This window comes from Vicugna pacos, chromosome 13, assembly GCF_048564905.1.
Source record: "Vicugna pacos chromosome 13, VicPac4, whole genome shotgun sequence".
Lineage (NCBI taxonomy): Eukaryota > Metazoa > Chordata > Mammalia > Artiodactyla > Camelidae > Vicugna > Vicugna pacos.
The window spans coordinates 18,219,355-18,241,931 of record NC_132999.1 but is presented as its reverse complement, the minus strand read 5'-3'; the positions used below and the strand labels follow the sequence as shown (position 1 = coordinate 18,241,931).

Below are 22,577 nucleotides of genomic sequence, written 5' to 3'. Positions count from 1 at the left end.
TCTGAAATAGTAGAAATAGTCGCTAATGTGTAAGGCTTTCCACGTGCTTGGGACACTGTCAGACGTATCGGAGTTATTAGGCTGTTAATAAAGCTCACCCCGCGAGGAAGTGAAGTTCTGGGTCTGGAGACAGACTTTCTGGCTCTAATCCTGCCTCTGCTGGTTATGTGTGTGACCTTGGTCAAATCACACACTTCTATGTACCTCGTCTGTATTATCTTCAAAATGGTGATAATATTGTCAGGACAGTCATGCCTGACCTGTCCTAATGTTTCGCATGTGCTCTGCGCTATTCGAAGCAGTTTATGGAAATGATTGTTCTTCATGGAGTCTAGTTCCTGGGCTTTGTGAGGATTGAATGAGTCAGTTCATGTAAGGCATTTCTGTTTTGCTTGGCACACAGTAAGCATTCAGCACAGTTGGCTGTTATTTATTATAGCCATCTACCAAAGAGGAAACTGAGTAGTAGACTGAGTAAATTGTCGAAGGTTACGTGACTAGCAAACTGTAGAGCTTGGGTCCAGACTGCTGCCTACCTGTCTTAAATCTCCTTTCCTTGACCCCCATGCCGCAGTGCCCGTCTGCCTGAATATTCCTTTCCCTTTCCCATTTCTCTGCGACCTCTGCTTGGTCCTTAGGATCCAGTCAAAATTGGTGATCTCTCTCTTCTCTGACCTTCTTTGTTGTTTATTGGGCAATTCATTTTGTATAAAACTGTGACATTTTCCCCATCATTATCTTTAATCTGTTCTTTAAATCTTGTCATAAACTGGAGCCCTTGTCTTATTTCTCTTTCCTGCACCACAGCCTCGCACAGGACCTCATATGAAAATCACACGATACATGAGAGTTCTATCAGGTGGGTGGAATGACTTTATAACTTTGATCAGAGAACATTCCTGCTCTGTTGAAGTGTGGGTCACTTACAGCTTTGGGGAGGGGAGTGGACAATAAGGGAAGGAAAGTGTCTCAACCTGGCTACCACCCAGGAATTCATTTCTTCATGCAAGAAGTGTTTTTTGATTTTCGAGCCTCTCGTAGGTACTGTGATAGACTCATTTCCTGTCTCTGGGAGCTTGCCCTCAGGTACATTCAGATCAGGTGGATCTGGTGATCAAAATTGTGATGAATTTTGCAACCAGGTAGCTTACTGCCTATGCATCTTTCTCGTATAGTGTGTGTTGATTCACTTCAAATAGAATCAAACATTAAAATGTGTGCTTGGAACACTCTCTTCCGAGTTGTCTGTCTCTCTCTGCCCTTACCGCCGTGCTTTTCCCTTGGTCTCTCTCAATCCCATTGAAAGCTTTCTTAGTGGACTCTGGGGTGTGGACAGGGATTTCTGGTTAAAGTATAACTATTTTTGGTTAAAAACTGCTGCTGACTGAGTCACAATTGTACAGGTGTCGTTGTTGGCGACTTAAGGGAGCTTGAGGATTTGGACCTCGGATCTCAGTTCTTTTGTGTGCCTGGTAGCCCACACGTCACATGTGAAACATGTCGTGTAAGCCTGCGGGAGCTCTAAACTCCCCATGGATATTCTGCAGGGTAGTTAATCAAGTGTATTGTATAGTTTTTTTCACTACACCTGTAAAGCCACATGGAATGCAGCTCAACAAATGCCAGTGAATTAAAGAAACTTCAGAGAATGCACAAACTGATTAAGAGAATGGCAAGAGTTATTCAAAGAAAAGATTAAAGGAGCTAATTACACACAGCTTGACTGAGCAGAAACTAAAGGGAGAGCTAATGACTCTGATATTATTTGAAGATGCTAGATGTTGAGGAGGGAAAAATATTTCATATCACACAATGAAATGCAACTGAGAGCAAAGAGGCAGAATTGAGTGTGAGATATTTAAATGAAGTGCATGTGAACTCTACTGAAGATAAAATTTATTAAATTATGAAGTAGTCTTTCCAATTATAAGGTAGAAGCCTCTCCTTGGAGAAATAAAAATATGCCTTAAAAATGAGCCAACAAGTTTTGAAAGGGAAAAATTTTAATATTTGTTGGGCAGTTTAAATGACGTGCTGTTCTTTTTGTATTTATTAGTCTTTAATTTGAGCACAAACCATCTGTCCTAAAGTGTCATCAGATGCCTGGAAAGGGGGCTTTTTGGAAAACACTCGTGAAACGGGCTAATGTGTTTTATACAGTCTTATAACAGAGAAGCAGAGTTGGAAGTGTATACGCAGACAGAAGTAAGGAAAGAAAACGCAAGGCACGTTGGAGCAAAGAAGACGGCAGCTCCCGTTCTCCGTCCCCAGATCCTAACGCTTTTTAGCCTGCGTCTTCCTTGCACACTTAATCAAGGACGGCTTGATTTGCAGTTTAGCCTTCACGGTTGTCTTTTGGCTTATTTCACTTGTCACGTCTGCTCTCCTCTACTCAGTTTTCCTGTCCCTGAGAACAGGGTGGCTTCTTTTGTCTTTCTAGGGACCTCCTTGATCCACGGTAGGAGGTCAACCTAAACTTCAATGAGTATCTACCCGTGGACTTGACATGAAGAGTAAATGTTTACGATGTGCAAGTTGTACAAAAGTTAACTGGCTTCCATTACCTCTGCTTTTCTTCTGACAGGACTTTCTTTTTCCAAGGCCCAGTCCCACTTTCCCGACTTCGTGCACAGGCGTTGGCATCAGAAGGCGTAGGTTTGAATCGCGGCTCTGCCATGTTCTAGTTAAGTAACTTTGGGAAAATTGCCTGAACTTGCTGGGCTTCATTTTAAATGCAGATAAAATGAAACTACTCTACAGGAAAGTATCTACTCTATAGGAATTTTGTTAGGATTGAAATAAGATATTTAGTGCAAATCAAGTCTTACAAAATCCTCACTAGAAAGTGCTCAGTGCATACTCACTGTTTCTACTTGTGGCGTCATTCATGTTATTTGTTTATTCATTCAGTTTATTTTCCATGAATAAAATTCATCCATGAGTTCATTATTCATTAATGGAAGGCAGTTTAAAATGTCATGATTACCTTCTATGCTTGAGATGCCATGCAGGGCACTAGTGAACAAGACAGAAGTGCTGTTTTCCCTTATGGAATTCAGGATCTAGTGGGAGGTAAGGGTAAACGACGGGAAGTTTGCAGGACAGTTACTATGGTTAGACTTGACCTTTGACTTATTCATCTCCCCTGGATAGTCAGTCACAGAATCCTTTCTAAAGAAAGTAGGAACTGTTTTCTTTAAAGTGTTTCCAAACCTTCCCTTGGCCGTCCTCTGCCACCTCCCTCATCCTGTACTTTGTCACTTTGTCTAACAGCCCTCTAGTTACTATCCACGCCCCTAGGATTTTCTCCTTCCTTCTCTTCCTACACGACCACATTCATCCTCTTTAAACACTACTTTCATCATGTCACTGCCCTGTTCAGTAACTCTAAATAGCTCATTTATTCCTCTGCTATCAAGTCCAAAGTTATCTGCTGACGTACGAGACCACCCACCACTTGTCCCCAGCTCTGTGTAATTATGCAGTTGTCCACTTCTCAGGGTGTAGCAGCTGCCGTGGGGGGATGGGATCTGTGTGCTGGAGACACTGCATCTCACCTCCAGGCTTATCACCGTTGTCACAGAAATCACTAACTTTTGAGTGCTTAAGATGGGCTAGGTGTTGTATAGCTGGTTCACAGTTTATGTCTAATTTTTATAAAAGTGAGACTCTTTGTAGACATCATTATCCAGATTTACAAATCGGGAGAAAGATTCTGAGAGGTTAAGGAATTTACCTATGTCAAGCCAGGATCCAGACGCACATCTGTTTCACCTCAACTTTCTTTTCTGTTCATTGTGCCTCTTCTCCACACTGGACTCTGTATTGTACTCTGCATGCTTTACTCCATTCCCCAGACTTTATTTGGTCCAGAATGTCCTTCATTCCCATCTAAAACCTTAAATTCTCTCCGTGACCTGAGGGCTAGCTCCAGTCCTCTCTCTTCTGGAAAATGTCTGATTCTTTCTGCCTTCACTGATTTCCTTTATCTTTGAACTCCTTCCTGCAGCATGAACCACCTTGTCCCTAACATTTCCCTTATGCATTGTGTTCTGCTGTTCTGTACGTGCCAGTCTTCCTTCCCCAGCTGCACTGTAAGTATCTTAAGGGAAAGCACTTTGTATTACTTCATAGTCTCTCAGATGAGTTGCAGTTTTTCTGAGCATCAGGTGGGTATGTAATGCCTGCTTGTTGACAGGACCACTTGTCATTCTTAGCCTTTGAGTTATTTTGTTATCTTAGGTCCAGATAAGCAGGACAGGAAGGAGTCGAGAGTAAACCTTAGTTCTGTTTTTAAAAAGATTAAAACAGCCTGCAAGAGATGTGAGAAATATAACAAGAGAGTATTTGGATGAAAGAAAATAGAAAAATAAAACTAGGGACAATGTTGCTGGGAATGTGACTTAAAACATATAATACTGGAGGTAGGCTCTGTTTCTTGGCTGTGAAAGGCAAAAACAGAAGCCCTCTCTCTTATAAAACTCAGTGTCCATGAGATTAAAAAAAATCAATTGCTCATGAGCATTAAGTCTATTTTTGGCATCAAGACCAGACAGGAATTTCTCCCAAAGGAGAAATTAAGAGGAAATAGGGTAAATTAGTGAACAACATCCTTGCCAACATCAGTAAGAGTAGTTACGATAAAGAGTTTCATAGGAATCTATCTTATAATGACCCTTAGTCTAGCCAATGACATCATAGCAACAGAGTAAAATATACTAAGAAAAATTGCTCACGTGGGGAGCATGGCAAACACTGTGGTTTTACCCCCCAAAACTGCCATCCAGTTGAAGGGCAGAGGACCTAAGTGTTAGAGAAGATGCCAGTCCAGACGAGTACTCGAGATGTCTGGAGGCTTGGATATAGAAGCTGGGTGATGGTGTGCATCCAGTGGGATCAGGTATGGTAGATCTCGCCTTTTCTTTCAGTCTTTTTTTCAGATACATAGGGTTTTGGTCTCTTCATTCTCTTGGGGACTCTGTCTGGGTTTTGGTAGAAATTCAAGTGGTGACTGGGGCAGGATTCTCCCTGATGGACACTAGGCTGAGTGTCAGTGTCCCAGCAAATTGGGCTGAGATTCCAGGCACAGTTCTCATTTGGGCTGGAAACAAAGTACTGTTCAAGACTCCTAGGCTAGCCCCACCATGCACACAGAGTTAAGGCAGAAAAGGCAGAGGACGTGGGATAGCTTGATGGATCTATGAGTGTGCTGAGTCACTCAATCAGGGTACCCCAGATGTTAGGATTAGTGAGGATGGGGCTGAAAACATACCTCTGCCGGGGCTTTGTTCTTTTTGACTTGAAGGTGGTCCTCAGTGTGTGGAGCAGAATCACCTTGAGATGCTTAGCAGCATGCACGCTCCTGTGCCCCGTCCAGGCCCATCCAGGACCTACTGAGCAGTAGCTGTCACATAGGTGTCAGGTAGCTTCATGTGACAATCTGAGTGATTGTCATGTAGGCTAAAATTTGAGAACTGTTGATTTAGGCATCAAGTGAGGCAGAACATACAGGTTTCCGGTATAAGTATCTGCTCTTCGTCTGACTTGGACCTGACTTTAGACACAGAGAAATTTTAGTAGAACTTAGAGAATTAGGTACTATTCAATTTTTTATGAAACATTGAATGATGAAGTGGCTTGGAACAAGTCATTCAATTTTTAAAAAAGGACATTTATGAGAGAAGTATAGACAGGGAAATTTAGAAGTTCTTTTAATAATGGGAGAAGGTACAAATTTAATGAACGGGGAAGTTTTCATCTGAGCCCACAGCACTTCCTGTCATTTACCTTCATATGAAGTAGCTCTAAGAGCATCTGAGAAGTTTTGTTTTGAGAGAAGGGGAGTCTTGAGTGGCTCTCCATGCAGCTAGGGAAATGATAACTTGGCAGAAGATGAAAACAGAACAGTAGGCTGCCAAAATAAGAGGAGTGACTGGGCACTCTGATTCCGGACACTTCTCCTGGATGCTGGATACCTTTCACCAGCATGAGCACGGAGATCCCGGGCACGCAGTGCACCTCACCCTTGGTCTTGACAGGTTATGGGGAATCATAACGGGCTTCGTTTGTGTTAGCCTCAAAAATAGGTGTTTTGACTGCAAGTTTGTGCAGCTGTCTTTCGTGATGCGGGGCTCAGCCCACGCTGCTGCTTGTTGTGTTATTGTTTCATTTGTTTGTTGCAGTGATTTGAAACAGAGAAAGAAAGGAGTTGGGGGAAAGGTTTGAACCAAAGCAATCAGGCAGCTTCAATAATGAAATGCTACCCAGGCCTTTGCCATCGGAAATCTATGCAACCCCATGGCTAATGCTGCTCTCATTATAGGGCTTCATCGAGCCTATTTTATCAGCTCAGCGGGGTTCAGAGCCTCTCTTCTCTGAAGGGAGAAAAAGCAGAATTATCACCAGGGTAATGAAACACACCCCCTCCCACGTTTGAGGAGTGTTTTATTAAAAGCATGTTGCTTTGGTCTCACATACTAGTTGCAATAAGTATAAAACGCCAGAATAGCTCTCAAGGGAAACACTTTTTTCTTTGTACTAATTTAAAATCCCTCAAAGAGCATGCAGTCAGGTGTGGTGTTAATATTTGGGCTGTCTGCTACCTGAGATTTTCATAACTCTTTGCGCTGGTAGGTGCAGTGTCATAAAGGATCGGCAGAGTTTTGGAGCCACCTGAAGAGAGCCAGCAGTTCATTAAGATGCTCTTTCAGAACCGTCTGCTCTTGCTAATATTTCATACCCTCAAGCTTATTTTCTTATGTCATTAATTACTAGGGAATTTTAATCACAACAGGCCAATAGCATTTGACGACATATTAATACTGCTAATAATCACCTTTTATTTTTTATGTCTTTATTTTTTATTTTGCCAGGGACATTTTCACAATTTACTTAGTTCCTAAAAAATTTAACCCAGTGGTACGATTTGCCAACCTCACCATTAGTTCCATCCAGTTAGCATTTCATTCTCCAGCTCATCTCCATCCTAATTCTTCCCAAACCTTAGGGCCCATGTGAAGTTCTAGGACAATTAATTCCTACCACAGCATGTAGTCTAGCAGAGGAGATAGACTTGTAAAGAAATAATTCCAATATGGTGTGGTGAGGATAATAATAGAGGTGTTTGAAAAGAGAAGTGTAATTGAGAAAAGCGGTATTTGAGTTGGATCTTTAAAAATTGAATGGAAATTCACCGGATTGTGAAGGGATAGGTGTTCATGCCAAGGAGAGACCTGCACGTACAAGGGCACAGAGTCACGGAACAGCAGAGCGACCGGTATGTTCAGAGTAGCTGGTAGCTTCGTGCCAGTGAAGTGTGGGTAAAAGTGCAAAAGATGAGCCCAGGAGTACAGGATCTGCTTGTTTCATACAGTTGGGCTTGAACTTTTTTTCTATGGGTTTTAGAAAGCCAGTCCATGGCTTTTAAGTAGGGAGATCGTATTTTAAGAAGCATCTTAGATTACGCTGGCAGAAGTATGCAGAATGATTTGGAGTGGGCCAGACTGGAGGCAGGAGATCAGTTAAGAGTCGAGGGCGGTAGTTCTGAAAGTTGCTGAAAGAAACTACAGTTTAGGCCAAGGAGAGACGTTGCTGAGCGAAGATCAGATGAACTTGGTGGTCAGACGTCTCAAGCAGAGAGGAGGAGGAGAGGGCAGAGAACCCTGAGGTTTCTAACTTGGGGCCTGGGCTGGGGCTGTGCCAGTTCAGATAAGGCAAATGTGAGGATGTTCCTGCGTTGTATTTTAAGGACAAGAAATTAATGAATTCCATTTTGGAATGCTGAGTTCCAAGTACCCTGGATAGCCAAGTGGAGATGACCAGTCTTTAGTTAGATGAAGAGGCCGGGAGCTCAGGAAGAAAGCTTTGACAGGAGACCTGGATTGAAAGTGTGGGGACTTATTATTGGCCTGCCTGAATCATGACTTTCTAATGCTATTAATAAACCTACTCGTGCAGCTTCGTGGCATAGATGGGTCATTTAGAGGGTCTGCTCTCACCAGCCTTAAGTATTTTTATGCCTTCTGCTTGTGGCAGATTTACTCTATGCTGTATTTGTATTTCTGTATTTTTTTCACCCTAAGTGAAATGGAGACAGGTCCATTTATCTTTTTTTTTTTTTCTTTTTTTAAACATCATCCTATTGAGTATTCAACAAGGTGAAGTGGGGAGAACCCGGACTTAGGGGCTCGGTAATCACCAGGGCCTTTCACAAATGTTCCACTTCCCTTCTTCTGCCTAGAGCAATAGGATTACATTCTTCACCTTCCCCCCCACCCCAGTGCCCTCCGTAACTTAGATTTAGCTCTGTGAGCAGCTTTTAGCTTCTAAAATGTGAGTAGAAGGAGCATGTCATTTCTAGGCAGAAGCTGTAAGAGTGAGTTTGCGTATCACCTTACTCCCTTCTTCTGCCACTGCAGCCTTAGAGACGGGAGCCGTCATCTGCCAGGGTCCCTCCACCCCATGACCCACTTACACAGGTAGTATGAATGAATAATAAAATTGCCTGCATTAAGCCCCCAAGCTTGTTATTCTCAAAGCATAAACTAACCAATCTGACTGGTAAAGAGCTAACGAGACATGGACGCAAGTCCCAGCTCTGTCCCTAATTAAGTAACTCCCAGCAATTTAACACAGCTTCTCTGAGCAGCAATTTCTTCATTTTTGGAGTGAGAATAATGATACTGAGGTTGCCCGAGATCCGTGAGGGCTAGAGACAGGGATATAAAGTACCTTATTAGTAGGAGCCGTTCGTTACACCACAGCTGTTAGTATCTCTGTAGGCAGTTGCCCATTTTTAGAATATTGGTTTTGTGAAACCTTGTGGTCATTATCCCTCTCAGATCTGTGTGGCACTAAAGCTTCTTGAACATGTCATCTGTATGTTTATCTGAGCCGTTGCTACAGAAGGGATATAAGATAGGGCCAAGGGCAGGCCAGCATAGATCTTCTCACGGATATGCCATTGTTAAGGGACTACTTTCGACAGTACTGTGCAAATAATCACTTGCAGTCTCCCCAGGTTTTTCATTTTGTCCGTGAAGATGTCGAGATTTTTTTTTCGGAAGTACCGTACAGAAGGAGCTACACTAAGCCAGTCATCTTGCTGAGACTGCATACGAGATAATCCCGTAGACTTCTCAAATATTTGTAAACTATTTGTTTAGTGATATTCCAGCTCTTCTTTCCCCAAAGACAGGCTTCTTGTGTGTGTTCTGACATACACAAATAGTTTCTTAACTACGCTGTTTACTTCCAATGTAATCTCACACCACATCTTGTCATCCAGCCATCAGAGTTATCTATCATGATGTGATTATCTGCTTATATCATCCCCCTTATTTACAAGCCTCCAGTGGGCCCACAGGATCACTGCTCACAGGGTAAAGTTTATGGAAGATTTTTATCCGTTTGAATATCAATTGAAAATCTAAATTTACACTTGGAGAGGCATGCCCTTGAGTCTGTGCGGCTGAGAAACTTAACTCGCAGCCAACCGAAGAAAGGATGATCGGAATTGCATCCCATAACTTCATTTTGAAAAACAAAAAAGAATTTGGTTTTGTGGAAGAGCTGGCAACTTTGGGGCAAAGTGACCTTGGCAAACATAGAGGTAGCAGAACTGGGGAAAGACAAGAGTGTGAGTAATGTAAATATAGTTCTAAAATAGTAGAAAGAAGAATTACCTTTAGAGAGTTGGGTTTGAGGCTTGTAAAAAGAAATATCACTTCCTGGGATGCTGCAGTCAGGCTATAAAGCCTTTCTTTTTTTTCCAGGGATGGTACGGGCTGGAAATATATTTAGAGTCTAAACAGGTTTAGATAGATTTATAAAATACGTGACTAATACCATGGCGGGAAGGACAGGTCACAGGAAAATAAGTACGCCGTTTGAAGGGAACTTTGGGTTGCCCTATTTTCTAAGAGGGACTTACGTTGGACGATTCAGAAACTTGGCTGAGGTTAGCTATTTCTTTGTTCTTATACTGAGTCATCACAATTCAATTTAAAATCTTTAGGAAAGAAGCATGGGCTTCTACTCTGCATAAAAGCATACTAGAGAACGTTGGAAGTCATAGGTCTGAAAATATTCAGTTGCAAGTGTACGTGTTTTTTAAATGATCTGTCTTTCAGTTGAGGTGACAGTAGCTGTCACTACATCCCCTCTCTAGGTAGCTAAATTAATTGGGAAAAGGAAAAATGTGTGCCCTGGAGCCTAGACTCACACACCATGCAGTGCCCGTCTCCTGCAGCCCCGCCCGCACCCTGGCGTGGCTCCCCGCTCTACCTGTGTGATGGCCTTTCAGAAATGACAAACAGTGCCTCCTAGGTGAAAAGATTTAACTGGCAATTAAAGAGGCATCCTAGGTTGGAAAAAAAGTAACTGTAACTTCATAATTTTATTTTCCTAGCATCTGTTCTGTTCAAGCCAAGCCTACTGTGGTGATCTTCATGGAGACAATTCAGTGGTTTCCTAGCAACCAAGTTTCCTGTGGTTTCCTTGGTTATAAGCAACGACATAACTCTTGTGGGCAACATCAGAAGCTCGGAAGAAAACCCTCCTTCTAAAGAATGAGGTTCCAAAAAATTCAGGTTACTGCTCGCTGAGGGTCTCTGTTTATAGTGAAGAACTCTTTCCCCATGGGTGTTAATAACTCTAGTAAGAGATTATGTGGAGGTTACAAAGTAAAATCACGTGTTAGATTACATGTCCTTTTTCATTGTTTTTGTAATATGCCCAATCCTAATTATTTTCTCTGAAATTAGGATACTTTTCCTAATTAGCTTCTACCCATAGACATACCCAGCAGATGAAATTTAGACACTTTTAAATGATTAAATGCGAGGCCATTTATGAAGAGAGCAGCGCTGTAGTTGCTCAAGGGTCAGACCCAATTATACTGCCTTGTTTTCACTGATTAAGTACATTTTAGAGGCTTAGGTGGGTGGCAGTGTGACGGGCTGCTGGTGGAGTCCATTAAATAACTGGTGACTTACACTGACCAGTAAATTTCCAGTGCCAGCATGGCCAGCATTAACCATTCTTACATACTTGTTTTTCCCTTCTATATTCATTTCTAAAAAAGAACTATACTGGGTAGCTGTATTCACTGGTGGTATACCTAAAATCCATAATATGGCAGCAGCAGAAGGAAATAGAAGCTTGTACAGTTAGAAGTGGTATTTGTGCCACATTTACTATTCATTTTTGCATCCTCAGTGCCTATGGTAGGATGTGGCTTGTGATAAACATGAAAGATTGAATTAATGAGTGACCAAGGGCTCTTCTACTTTTTCCTGTGGAAGTTAAGATTTTTTATGGGGCTCACCAGGCTAAAGTAATGGACATTTGGAAAAGAAGAACAATATAGTGAATTCTGTATGTAAGAATTTTAAATTTTGAGTCAGTCTGGTTTTTTTGTGTAATATCCATTTATACATATTCAGGTATTTATCATGGACCTGCTATGAGCCAGGCTGTGTGCTGTGTCCAGAGTAAAATGGTAAATAAAATTAAACATAATTCCTGCCTCAAGGAGCTTGAAAAATGAAATTATTGGGAATTATAAATTAATTAAATGACAGCACAGACAAAAATAAAATTACAACTTTGATAAATACTGTAGAGACAGGCTACATGATGCCATGAGTTTAACAAGGAAGTCTATGCCGATTGGGGTCAGGGTTGACAGGGAAAATATCTCAGAAGATGTAACATTTAGATATGAAGAGCTGAGCAGGCAGAAGGCAAGGTGGTTATTATTTTCTCTTTTTGTAATATTAAGAGATTGAGGAGTAAGGACTGTAAATAACACACCCTACATGACATGATAACAGTGAGGCTGAGGTTAGAATCTAGGACACTCTTGGGTTCCAAAAGCTGTTCTTTTTTTCAGGCTGATACATCATAATTCCACTCTTCTAGGCTATAGTTCAGGTCAGAGTGTCTTGTTATCAAGATACCCTTTATATTGTGTCTGATAGCAATGAAGGAGGCAAAGACTTATTCTAGTCTTGCTTTCCTGAGGCTTCTAGAAAATGGGCAACAGTAAACCTAATTTAGCTGAAGGAAATTTCTTAACTCTTTTTTAATACAAGCATTTATTTATGTCCTTATTTTTCAAGGAACTTTATTGAATTATCCTGAAAATTGCTTGTTTAGCAATCATTTTGAAATGGATGTACTTGTAATTTGATTTTAGTTCTGTACCAAGAGGAAGGGTAACAAAGCAGTTTACCTTTATGTCCCTTAAATTACAGTCAGACATTTAAAACCAGAAGGGGCCAAGAGGTCGTTTGGACCTCTGAAGCGCATTCATACATTCAGTAATTTTTAATTGAACTTCTCTATGCTAGGCATGGTTCTAGGTATTGTGGATGCTACCTTGAACAAAGTCTTTGAAATCATACGAAACACACACACACATAAAACACAGGGAACTCATTATAATTCATAATCAGGGAGTGATATATGATATGAAGTAAAACAGATGGATGAGAGCAGTAAAAGATAGTTAGGGAAGGACGTTCTGAGGAAGTGACCTCGGATCAGAGACCTGAGGGAAGCTAGGAAGTGCTATGTGGGGCGAGGGGATTCAAGGCAGGGGGGATAACAAGTGCAGACTGTGAGAGACAGCAGCTTGGAAGGTTAGAAGAAGGACTGCACTTAAGATTTTATAAAAAACTTAGTGGTTAATGACTTTTCAAACTAATAAACTGTGCTTATAGTCCTTGTGTAACAGAAGACACCTTCACAGGTGTCCCACCCCAAAAATGAGTCTCTGGAGCAGAAAACGTACACATCCAAGTCTGCTTTCGGTTTGGACAGTTGTATTAAAAGCGATTTCTTTTTTGTATTAGGATTTAATTGTCTAAAAACTAAAAATCACTCTCAGCTGACAAACTTTGAGAATCATTTCAGAATTATTTAACGAAAAGACACAAACAGACTCAGAGGGAAGATGGGTCACTGTTGATGCACAATAATTTATAAACTGTAAAATTGCAGAATTGTATAATTTAAAGTGATCTGCAAAGTCATCTGGATGCACAGTGATAATAGTGAGCATGTATTGAACCAGCTGCAATTCTAGATGCCTAAATCATACTCACTTATTTTGTCCTCACAGCCTTTGCAGAAGTTACTATTACTGCCTCTTTTTTAAGATGTGGGAAATTGAGGACCACAGGGGTTAAGTAATTTTCCCAAGATCACATGAAAAATAAACAGTGAACCTGGGCAGTCTGACTCCAGAATCTTTACATCTAACCATTCCATACTAAACAGTATGAAGAAAATGAGATGGATGGTTCAGTAAGTTTCCCAAGAGAAAATCCTTGGGAAGCAGGGGTAGCATTTCATCCTTATCCTAATGACCCTAGAATTTGAGTTCTTGATCATTACTTTGTGCTGCAGAGTATCATCAATCCTTGGAGAACATCAAGTCTAAACTCCACCCTGGGAGCGAATGCTTTCTAGTAGAACGTACGTGGGCTTTTTGAACTAAGAGAACCTTTATTTAAATTCAGTTCTGTATTTAGAAGTTTGCGATCTCGAGTAAGTTGCTTAATTTCTCTAAGTCTTAGTTTGCTTATCTTTAAATTCAGACAATCCTACTTGCTAAATTATGTTGTAGAGAGAAAATAATGATTTAAAATTCCTGACGCAGCACCAAGTATTTTGAGGTAATTTTAAAAAGTATATATGAGGCAATTTTAAATGGACAATCATTATTCAGGAGAGGAAACTAAGGTCAGAAAAATTATATCACATATCTATAGCATATCCATAGTAGCTTTTTAAAAAGGTCCTTCTCTGCAAATGCCATTATCTCTGTTATTTCTGGGTCTTTTTATTGATTGTTCTTTTCCCTCTGTTTATTGGTCTTATTTTCCTTTCTTTTTATTGATGCTGGACATTTTGGGTTTTACATTGTTTGCTGCTGGATTTTGTTGTGTTCTTTGAAATAGTGATAGACTTTTTCTGGCATAGTTAAGCTTCTTGGAATCAGTTTGATTCTTTTGAAACTTGCTTTTAAACTAGTTAAATTGGGCTCACAGTAGCCTTTAGTCTAAGGTTAGTTAACCTTCACCATTATGGTGATAATTAAATGATGACTCATACTGATACTCTGTGTCATCACAATAGTTAATGGAAACATGAATTGTGATTAGCTTTGCATGAACTCTGAGAATTGTTCACACTGAGGTTCCTTTCTTCAGCCTTGGGTGGTTTTCTCTCACATAATCATGTCAGTATTCAGCCAGACTCACCGGAAAACCCTCCGGAGACCCTGGAGCTCTGTCTCTGTTCAGCTCCCTTGTTTCTAATACCCTCTTTGCAATTACTAGCCCTCCTGCCCTCCCTAAACTCTGATCTTCTCAACTCAGCGAGAATGCTGAGCTGTCTGGGTTCTTTTCCCTGAACTGAAGCAGGCAGCTACCTTCAGGCTATACTCTGGGCATTCATTGGACTCACCTGGCTTATTTTACCCCCTCGAAGGAATCACAGTCCATATTTTATAATTTTTTCCAGTTGTCTAGTTGCTTGAGTTGGAAGGATTAATTCGTTATCCCATCGTGGTCAGAAGCAGAGGATCCGAATACAGTAACTTTGAAATCAAACATCATCTTTTAAACCTATATATGTTGCATATGCAGCCTGAGTTTTTTCTGTCCATCACTAGTTCAAAACATCATCACTGCTGGTGAGTCTTCAAGAGGTTAGGTGAATTGTTGCTCTCTAGGATCCAAGGAAAACACTCAAGAATATTAATACATTAACATTCAGGAAAGGTAATCTACAGCTTATAATGAATAAGCTTGTTCTTAAAATTTTAGGCTCCATTTCTGCATCAAGTTAGAGCACTAAAAAGTATTGAAATTTTTTTTAACTGAAGTATAATCAGTATACAATGTTGTATCACTTTCTGATGTACAGCATAATGTTTCAATCATACATATACATATACATATCCATTTTCATATTCTTTTTCATTATAGGCTAAACAGCATTTTAGCTGGAGTACTTTCATTTAACACTTCCATAAATGGCTTCACTTAATTGTATAAAGCTTATAGCTTTCATGAAGGGCATAGAAAAACGTGTTGCACCTTCTGTTGAAACACGTGTGTGCATTGCACACACACATGTACACACACACAGAAACTTTAATTACCATAATATACCTCCTATCACTTTTTTACCCCCTTTGTTGCCAAGAAGTTCTGAACTAAATCTAATTCTCAGACCTTTTGCTTCTGACTTAGTAAAAAATCTTGAACAATTTGAAAGAATAAATTAATAGATGCCGTTTAATGTATCTTTATAGCTTGGACTCTTATTTCAACTTTGTTGTTTCTAATACCTTTTAATGTTATTATGATTTTTAATATCAGAATATACATTTATAAATAATGAAAGAGTAAAATTTTTTATCTTTACAATGCTGGACATATAGTTGGCATTGAGTAAACCTTGATAAAATGGAGGTCCATTGCTGATAGACCAAAGCCAGTGAACATATCCTTTCTTCCTATCTTGAATCCTTAAGTGAACAGGCATTGAATTTATTAAAGTCAATTTGCCTCAGTGCCAAACATGTATCCTGCTTTATGTTTCTTCGTGGCTTTTGTCACCATCCAAATATTATATACTTATATGTTTCTTTTCCTCTCTCCCTGACTTCAAAGTAATCTCTGTGGGAGGAGGAGCTTTGGTGTGTTTATCACAGCGCCCATAGTTCCTAAAATAGTGCCTAGGAAAGTAAATGCTTTATAAGTATTTGCCTAATCAACCAATGAATGAATAAAAAAAATGAATTCTTTTTTCATCTGATTACAGACATTTTAAGTTTAGCCTAAACTATCTGTAGCTTGCTAGAACTTCCCACTGCTGGCCAGCTGTATTAGAACTCATCCAGAATACAAGTTCCAAATTCGCTGTTGTTGGTATGGCGGGTATTCTGGGTGTAGAGTTTAATTGCACGTGCCTAAAAAGCATAATTGCTGAATCAGGATGCCTCAAAGCCTTTGCTGTTACCTATCTGTGGCTAAACTCTAAGCTTTTGAGTTCTTATACTTTGATTCTAGTAGTTAATTCAAATAAACCCTAGTCTTACACACTAAGATCTTTGAGTTTTTTGTTTGATTTGTTTGCTTTGTTTGGGGGGTTAGTAAATTAGGTTTGTTTGTTTGTTTGTTTCTTTATAGTAACGGAGATACTGGGGATTGAATCCAGGACCTCGTGCATGCTAAGCACATGCTCTACTACTGAGCTACACCCTCCCTCTGTTTGCTTTTAAGAAAAAAAATTCTGCATTGTGCTGTTACTCTGCTTTGAATTTATTGCATTATATTGTCAGGGAGAATAGTTATGTCTACCTAAGTGTTCTTTTTCTTGAATGTTATGAAAATGTAACTAGTCCCAGACAGACTAAATCCTGTAACTCAGAAATGATTATTCCAGCAGCACATGGGAAGTAATGGGATTAAATTTGCTGTGGGTATAGCTGGTAAAGTGAGCAGTATTATTGTACTTGAGACTCTCTGATGTTTTAGGTTACCATTAGGGTCTTTTAATCATACATTTTCAACTTATGAGAAAATATCTGAGTTTATTCTAATATCCTTTTGCTAACATGCCTGCAAAATAGATCTCTTTTCTATATTTTGATTTGCCTTGTGTATTTGTTTAATGTAATTCAATAAAATGAAGCAAACCAAAATCTTTTATTGTTATATATAGATGTGGCCTGCAAGATCATTTAGACCCACTTATTCAATTTACAGATGAAAAAACTGAGCCCTACTTTCCTGTGTCAGAACATGACTTTCTCCAAGATGCAAAGTTGATGGTGGCCAGGTCTGGAAGTCCAAAACCTCCCATTTAATTCACTAACATGCCGGCCTTCTTTGGCTCCAAATTATTTAAATATCTTGCCTTAAATATTGTTACAATAGTAACATTTTTCCTCTTAGAGGTAGATATTCCAGAGAATAAACCATAGTCTTACCTTTTAAGAAATTAATGTTATAGAAGGAAAGATCTTTATGGTTCGTTATGAAAATAGTATTTTCTAAAACGGATAAGTGAGGGTTTGTTATTAGCAATAGACTAAAACCACTTTGCTCCCTCAGATTATTTCGTTTAGTTATAGGAGTGCATTGTAATCCTATTTGTAAATTGTTGATTATGTTAAAAATTGGCATCTCCTTCCAGAGAATGACTCTGACTCTTTATGTAAAAGCTAAAATGAGTTCTTGATACTGTTGAGCATCCTAGAATTAGAGACAATGCTGCCTTGCATGAGCTTCTTCACATTGCTTCCTCCTTTTCTAGACCTTGAGGAAGCTCAAGGACCTGCGGCAAGGCTGATGCTGAGTGCATTCCTCCAAAAAGCTGGAACTTTAAAAGATTTTGTCCTTTGGTTTTTATCAAACTTCCTGGTCTTGCCCTGCTTCTTATTTTGTATCTTGAACTTCTGAAATGGGACCAGCATGTCTGCCACTGAAAAATGGCCTTAGAGTTCCTCTTTTAGTGAAGTCGAATATTTTTCTGTGCATGTCCATAGAGATGGAGTCTAGACATCGATTTAGCATGGGAAAGCTCTAGAAGAAGACTTGGCTTTTCTAGTGAAGATCATGGCAACCTTTTTCACTCAACACTCATAGTTTTCAGTATGGTATTAAAACCGTAGAGAAAAACAAGCTAATAGGTACACATAAACACACAATATTATTCTATAACGTTGAGTTCTATGATAGCCTTTAAACCCAGTGAATCATCTATATAGATATATTTCCCCCCATGCAATCTGTCAGAACATTTTAGGCTTCCAAGTGGTCTCTGAGTGAAATTCACTTTTCATTACAAAATCTGTTTATAGTAAAGCATATGCTCCATTACTTTCCAGGAAATGGGAAGTCATAGCCCACTGTGAATGCCTAACAACATACCAACACACCACATACAAATTAAGATTGATAGTCATCATTCATTATTTTCAATATAGGAGAAAAGCACAGTAATGAATTTGGGTTGTTAATGCCAGCACACTTCCCCCTACTTATTCAAGATTACGGTCCAGTGAAGTTGAAAACTATTTTTGTTTTGGCACTTAAAAAAAAGTTTTAAGCTGTTTGGATCGTATAGAAACCGGCAAAAAATACCCATCTTCCCACGAGACTTCATGCCGAGTCCAGCATGGCAACCAAAAAGACTTTTTATTTGCTGATTCCTTGCCTCAGGAGAGGGTATGCTGTCATGCAGATGTGTTCATTTCTAGGCAGAACACCAAGTTATTGGTTGGTGTTTTTCCCTTTAGGAGCTTTCCTGATTCTGAAGCTTTTATGAGATGGGTAAAGCAAGGCTTTTTGAAGACAAATTGGATACCATCGAATACAAAACCGTTCTAAGCTACCAGGTGAACATGATCAATCTCTGTTGTATAAGTGTCAACCCAAGACAGTAAAAGCTGCTCTGCAGCTCTTGTTGCTATGAAATAAATGTCAACATAAAACAACAGTGGCAAATCTCTACATTTATTATGTTGAAATGTTCAGACATTTCATTTGTATTTTTTTAAAAAGATACACATTCATTTTAGTGCCTTTTATTCATGATATTATGGTATTATGTACTTGCAGGTATTTAGTGAGCATAATATCCAAAGTATTCAGTTTCTACGTACAGAAATGTTTTAAATTATTTTGATGCAACTGACAAATCAAGTCAAACAAATGATTTAATATCACTTTTCAATGGAATTAGCTTGCCTAATTTCTAGTTTTTTACTAACTTTAAGTCAAACCATTGATCATATAAAAAGTCTCTGTCCTCACAGCATTACTTTCATCCTATTAATCTCCTCATCAACCTTTTTTCTGCCCAATATCCTGACCACGTTGGTGGAGAAATGAAATCTGTACTGACCAAAATAACCAAAAAGTTTTTTAACACCCCTTGTTAATCATTGTACCTGATCATAAGGCAGAAGGTAATTAATGCTTTGCAATTAGGATATAAAGTTAGTGAAATTATCTTAGATAATCTTGGTGGCGATATATCTAAAATACACCAACAGGTGTCTCGGGAAACTTCTTAAATTTTTTTTGTTTGTTTCTTAGTTTCTTTGCCAAATATGTGTGTGAGAATACACATGCAATTGATGATGATGGGATAATTCTTTGAGCATAACAGCTTTGTAGGTGAAGTTAGACGGCTGTATGAACGTTGCCAGGATTTTTGCAGTAGGTATTTTCGGTAGACTGTCAGAGGTCAGATCTACAGGACTTTTTCTGAAATGATCCATGATGACTCAGCTAATTTCTGTGGAGTACTCTTAGATAAAGAGATCTGATGTGTCTGGCTGCAGCAAGGTCAAGTCATTCACTGTCAACACTTTTCAATTGAAAAGTTAGCCTTATTGTAAATTTCAAGCACCACTTTTGGGACTAGTTATATAAACCCAGTTGTTCTAGCAAAACATTTTGGAAGTGTCCATAAATGAAGATCAGTCAGTGGTGGAGAGGATCCTGATTTTTAAATCATTACTTAAACCTAGGTTTTCAATAAAAAGCAGAGATTGATGAGAGTTTGAGACAATAGTAACCAAGGGACATAGTCAAAATAGTAACTTCTGTCATGTTTCTAAGTGTAGAAGTGGAAATGCAGGTGTTTACAGGAGCTCAGCGCTCCTCACTGCCTCCAACTTAAGCAGCTGTAACTAGATTGGGAGAGTTCCAGTGTGTATACCTGGCCGCAGGTATATTTTAAAGAGGGTAATGGATGAACAGACTCCACCAATCGTGTCTCCAACTTTTCAGTGTGATTTTCTGAGATAATGTATGAAAAAGCACCTAGTATGCTTCCTGGCACACAGTGAGTGCCTCGTACGTGGTAGACATTACTAAGGGTAGTAGTGATGCTTAATGGCTAAGAAGCATAGATTCTGAAGTCAAACCATCTCTATTTTCGTCTTTCGCAATAACCAGATGGGTAAACTTGGGAATACTATTTAACCTCTGTGAAGCTTACAAGATAGTGTCTACCACACATAGTTGTCAGGCAATTAAATGAGTGAATACATATAAAGCAACTAAAACAATGTCTAGTATGTAGTAAGCACTCAAGTAAAATATCAGCCATTTCTACTGCGACGACCGCTGGGATGATGACAGCTACTATTATAGCCGCCACCACTGATACCACAGCAGCTGTCATCCTGCCTGCCTTGTGAGGAGTTGGCTGGGGACTTCTGAGGTTTTGGATAAGCAGGGTTAGATAAGTCACAAGCTGATTAGTACGGACCAATGTGAACAGGGCTGAAGATTCCTTTGTAACGTCTATGAATCAAATATAACAACCCAGATTATCATGAGAAATAAACTATGTGATAAAAACAGAGCACTTTCATCCACTTTAGCCAATTATTTATAAGTAAATGATGAAATGAGGATGCTTTTTGGATCAAAGATTTAAGATGTGCCAGATTCTTACCAACAGGAAAAGACTCATTAAGCCAAGATTCATTAAGAAAACCTTTTATACACATTAAATCCATACTAGGTATAATTTGACTTCTTGGAATGTGAAAGTACTTTGGTGGCTTTCAGTGCTTCAATCTTGTCATTGTGAGCAAATTGTCATTTTTACATAAAGTACTTTAGACATACTAGCTCATGTGGTGTTCTCTAGATGTTGCTTTTCTACAAAATAAACTCTCCGTGTCCACTTGAAAAAAAAAAAAAGAAAAGCTTTATTTGAGATAAGCCTTGAAATAGTTTTCTAGCAGTTACTTTGGGCATTTTTAAAAAAATTGATACCTGTTTCTTTTTTTTTATTGTGGTAAAATATGCATAACATTAAAGTTACCATTTTAACCATTGTTAAGTGTACAGTTCAGTGACATTAAGTCCATTCACGTTGTGCAACCATCACCACCGTCCATCTCCAGAAGATTTTCATCCTCGTGAAGTGAAACTCTACCCACTAAACAGTAACTCCCCATTCCCCTCCTCCCAGCCCCTCCCTGGTGACCACCATTCTACTTTCTGTCTATGAATTTGACTACTCTAGGGACCTCCTGTAAGTGGAATCTTACAATATTTGTCCTTTGGTGTCTGGCTTATCTCACATAGCATAATGTCTTCAGGGTTCATCCACATTGTAATATGTGTCACAGTTTCCTTCTTTTTTAAGGCTTAATAATATTCCATTGTATGTATATACAACATTCTGTTAACTCATCCATCTGTGGGACGTTTGAGTTGTTTCCATCTTTTGGCTGTTATGAATAATGCTGCTGTGAACATTGGTGTACCTGTTTCTGTTTTAAGACTGTTATTTAACTTAGCGTTCTGTTAAAATGAACTTTCTCCCATAATAGCCTGAATTAGTGAGCTTTCTCTTATCTCATATGTTTGGTATTAGAATGGTACCTTAACGCAGTGATTATCACACTTAGCATGCATCAGACTCACCTCACCTAAGTAGCCCTCAGCTACCTGGAGGGTTTGGGAAATACAGGCTGCTGGTCCCGACCCCAGAATTTCTGATCCAAAGCCTAGGGTGGGGCCTTTGAATTTGCCTTCCTAATACATTGCCTGATGATGCTGTTGCTGCTGGTCTGGGCTCACACTTTAAGAACTATTGCATTATAGCACTGTCTTAGTTGATAAAAACACCCTCAGGTATTGTTTTGCCACTAGCTTTGTCACTCTGTGTAAGCAACTTTCCCTCTTTTCCATCTAAAAACTAAAGTGGTACATTAATATATGTGAACTTTCCTCTAATTTAAAATTCTCTCTCTCTCTCTCTCTCTAGCCAAGATTCTAATGGAAAACAGGTTATGCTCCCGAATTAGGATAATTTCAGGAGATTTATAAAAAGATTTATACAGAGGTGCATAAAGAAAGCCACCAAGGATGGTTCAGTTGCCAGGTTAGAAACAATTATACCCTTCGTGTTCCCTAAGCCTCAAGAGGAGAGGGGAGGGAGACGTTCCATGCAAGGCTGAGTGGAGCTAGCCGTCTAAATAGATAAGCCTTTCAGTGGTTCTTGAGATATAAGCCTGGAGTCATAATAAATGCCTCTCCAGTCCTGCCTCCACTCCCCACTGGCTGGACACAAAGAGAAGTTGGGGCAGGAGAGCCAAATGATGTAAGTCCTGGTGAGCCTCCTTTTGTAGCATAAAGCAGAGTAGGGAGGGATAGAGAGGGCATGTGGAGGAAGCAAACAGAACATCCAGCACAACAGAACTAGTCAATATACAGAAATCTGTCAGAGCAAGTTGGGTTTTGTTTTGTTTTGTGTTTTTTTTAATTATAGTGAATTTTTTGTTTCTGTTGCCACTGAGGTGTCTCCAAACATGATCTTAAATCATCTTTCTCTGCCTTTTCAGCCCAAATGAGCATAATTGTCAGACTCATTATAGTCTAGGGCTTTGTTTATGTCACGGAAACGTTTGCAGGTGTGATGACACGTGGACTGGGGCTTGGAGAAGGAGGGCACTGCCTCTGCTTGTTTCACCTTTCTCACTGGCAGTAGATGGACAAGTGATACGTTCATTAAGATCCGCT

General features: G+C 39.5%; 1 protein-coding gene and 1 long non-coding RNA gene across 3 annotated transcripts in view; both read left to right on the top strand.

Annotated features, from left to right (window-relative positions):
• PDE4B (phosphodiesterase 4B) overlaps window positions 1-22,577 on the top strand; it is a 461,796-nt gene that overhangs the window by 207,905 nt on the left and 231,314 nt on the right. The window lies entirely within an intron of this gene.
• Window positions 10,418-18,522, top strand: LOC140700604 (uncharacterized). Its single transcript, XR_012079034.1, has 2 exons — window positions 10,418-10,589; window positions 18,323-18,522. It is a non-coding gene; the product is annotated as an uncharacterized lncRNA (long non-coding RNA).